We start from the raw sequence: 3854 nt of genomic DNA, 5'->3' as shown, positions 1-3854 counted from the left end.
TTATCCAAACACTAAAAAATTATTTAAAATCCCTAAATTACCCTTATCTCCACCACCACACCACCTCCTTCACCCAATCACCTTTCTAACCCTAACCCTCAGCCACCACCCCTCTTTCCTTTTTCAATCTCAAATCCCACTACCACCCTCTTCACCCAACCACCACCCCTCTTTCCCTTTCTAACACACTCTCACTATTACTTCCTACTCAGTCCCCACCACTGCTTCAATGGCTCCTTGCCACACCCTCCTCTCTTTCATCCTCACAGTCACAGCAACACTTGCTGCCGCTTCGCCGGAGAAGAAGAGCACCTCGGCAGAGAGAGTTTCAACGACCGCAACCTCGGCCCTGTTCTTCCTAACTGGAAAGAAAAATTAGGGAAATAAATGGCAGAGGAGAAATACAAAACCCTAGAGGTAGTAGAGAAGAACCCCAAATCATGGGTGTTCCACCTTTACTTGAATCGTCCGAGACAACGCAACGCTCTGACGCATGATTTCTTCACTGAGTTCCCCAAAGCCCTGTATGTCCTGATTTCTTCACCATTAACGCTAGTATCCATGGCGCTTGTATCGGTGGTGCAATTGACATCGTGACAGCCTGTGACTTAAGGTATTGCACGGAGGACGCGTTCTTTTCGATGAAGGAGGTTGATTTGGCCCTGGCTGCCGATCTCGGTACCCTTCAGAGACTGCCATTAATTGTTGGCTACGGTAACGCCATGGAGTTGGCCTTGACAGCTCGCCGGTTTTCCAGTTCTGAGGCTAAGCAGTTGGGCCTCGTTTCTCGCGCTTTTCCTTCCAAAGATGACCTCGATCAAGCTGGTAGCTGCGTCGCTGGAAGGAACTTCTCCGCCGCCTTGTGCAACCGAAAGATTATTAGAGCTCGCTATTTCTCCGCCGGCTACGAGGCCACCAATGGCAAGATGAATGACACCCTTGAGTACCGTTCTCCCAGGGACTCCGATGGCCATGGCACCCACACCGCTTCCATCGAGATTGAGAGAGAGAGAGGAGGGGGGAAGAGATGATAGTAGTAGTGGTGGAGAGAGGGGTAGTTTAGGAATTTATTTAGGTGGATAATAACTTTATATGAAACTGATAATTACGAGTGTGTATAACCTTAGGACCATTAAATTCGTAAACAATCCTTGGGATGCCGGATGCATATCTATTTAAGGATATCTGTGAAAGGTTGCGGAATGGGTATTTCCAACGTTGCTTAAGAATGTCATTCGGTAATTCAAATAACCCTTCAGATCAAATTCATGGTTCTTGGTTTGCATATACTAACATAATCAAATACAAGTAAAAATACAAAAACACGGCGATAATTTATTGGTGGTTGAGCTTTCAGTGTTTATAAAAGTTTGATTAAGGAAACCGATTATAATATTGCAAAAACATTCGATTATTCTATTGTAAAAGTTTGATTTAGTGATTGGTTACATCTTTTTCTTACAATAGACCTTAAAAAATATAGAAATGATATATTTAGGTTTTAGAGACTATTAGGATAAAATATTAAAACAGACTAAATTTTAATTTCGTTTTTAATATTTAAAATATTTTTGTCTCGCATCTTACATAATTTTTTTTTATCGTTTTTTCACAATAAATTTTTTTTTTCAAAAATACTAATTTCCTCCATTATCATCTTAGAAATCGCAACAATTAAAATTGTGGTAATTATAGTGATAATTGCAATAAACTTAAGAGTAAAATTGGCAGTAAGAAAAAAAAAAGATGATCATTTTGATTAAAATATAAAAATAAGATGAAATAAAATATTTAGAATAAAAATATGATAAAATAAAATATTTGTAAAAAAATAAAATGTTTTAAATATTAAAATAAAATTAAAATTTAATCTAAATATTAGAGACTAAAAAAATATTTTATTTATTATATAATTATAATTATATAATTCTACTATCCAATGAGTTAAAAACTTAGCCGAGACAATTCGTGTATAAGAAAAAATGTTAGGAATAAAACTTGTATACACAAAAAACAAAAAAATAAAAAATAAAAAACTAGTGGCTTACCGTGGTTTTCGTTTTTATCATATACTCATATATAACAATTTCTAAAAGCCGTATAGAATTATACAATAATCTCTAAAAGCCAAATACAATGTATCCTATATTTTCCAAGGTCTATATTTAGACAGAAAAAGCATATGAATGATTTTATATATAATACAAAAACACCTACGTCGTTTAATTTGAGAACTCTTTCTCGGGTAAGGATTCGGTGCGGCTGCTGTGTTATGCTTATCGGTGCGTACAAGATACGTCTGGTGTACTGGTAGTGTCCCACCATTTTAACCGTTTGATTTTGATTCAAGGGAAATGTGGCGCTATATGCCGGCAACACTCTATTAGTTAATTGTTTGTCTTTTTGCAGCTTTTGGGTAATTGAAAAACCTGATAATTTAAAGTTTTGTTTGGACTTTTTAAATATATAGTATTACGTGAGTAATCTGAAATAGATGAATTGGACTTGAATGAAAGACCCAAACGTTAGAAAAAGGTAGTTTTTGACTTGGTCTACGTCTAGGAATCGTCGTCTAAGTTGTATGTTTGACGGAGTAGAAGGTGATACCTGCAAAAATACTTCGATGCCTAAGTCAGTAAAGAGTTTAGTAAGTTTTAAGTGTATTAGAACTTAGGTTTATCTGAATGTGTCAGTATATTTATAAGTGATGATTCAATAACCACCGTTAAAATATTTCTACTTCTAAAAATGAATAACCGTTCCTTTATCTTAAAATCGTAAAATCAATTTAATATGCGCATTCAATTATATAATAGTATTAAAAAAAAGTAGTATTAAGAATCCAAAATTATGCTCCCTCCTAAAGCATGTTACTGCCCGAGATAGATGAAAGCCTTCCTCAAACTCACTCACATTCACACCCTGACTTATTAGCTTTTTAATTCCTTTTATCCACTTTGAAAGAGTTTAAAATTGTAAAATTAATTCATGAATTTGCAAGAATAAAGCGAGAATAACTTACTCAACTGCTATAGCCAATTGTTTCAGGACAGATGATGGAGAAATGAGGTCCTTGCGTGAGGCAGGGGAGCACGACGGCGCGTGTCTGGGGAGCACGACGGCGCAAGGCAGTTTCTGGGTATGTTAGGGTTTATCAAAGGGGTTGATGATGAAAGAACAAGATCAACACAGATTTTTTGAAATTGAGATTTTTTTTTTAAAGTCAGATAATTCCATCCATAAAATGAAAGAAACATATAGGTGTCCATATATGGGACAAATAAAAAAAATAAGAGACTCCCAATGTTTTACTATAGAGATAATATCATATAATACTCTAATAAGAGAGATAAAAAAGTAAAGTGCTCATCAATTAGGAAGTGGAAATTTGTTGAAGCTCTTTCTGCAGCTTCAAAGCTGACGTCATTATCTCTTCCCCACTAGTTGATACATTATCAAAGATGAACCTGTTCCTAGCCTTCCATAAGGACCAGCTCAAAATCCATTATTATTCTCTGAGATGAGCTATTGGGTTGGGTACGCAAGGCTCCCATTCTCAAGTTTCACTCAACATAGAAATCAGAGTTTTCAGTGCTCCTTCTAGTAGCTGGTAAGCCCATTTTTGACCAAATTTCCTTTGATTTTACACAATGGAAGATGCAATAATTGATTGTTTCTGGAAATTGTAGGCATCTTCGGCAGATAGGTTGAATCGATGGGATGCGATGATGAAGCTTTTGCAGCATTGGAAGCTTTTCATGGAAGCCCCTCCAGAGAAAAATATTAATCTTCCTGAGATTTTCAGTTTTCACAGTTCTCGCCACAAATTTCGTTGTCTCATAATCTCTGGATAA

General features: G+C 36.1%; 1 pseudogene; it reads left to right on the top strand.

Moving 5' to 3' along the window:
- The first annotated feature begins 387 nt into the window (after nt 1–387).
- LOC107633255 (delta(3,5)-Delta(2,4)-dienoyl-CoA isomerase, peroxisomal-like) lies at nt 388–3854 on the top strand (annotated as a pseudogene).

The sequence above is a fragment of the Arachis ipaensis genome, chromosome B3, assembly GCF_059453495.1.
Source record: "Arachis ipaensis isolate K30076 ecotype BB chromosome B3, ASM5945349v1, whole genome shotgun sequence".
Taxonomy (NCBI): domain Eukaryota; kingdom Viridiplantae; phylum Streptophyta; class Magnoliopsida; order Fabales; family Fabaceae; genus Arachis; species Arachis ipaensis.
This window is presented reverse-complemented; position numbering and strand designations above follow the sequence as displayed.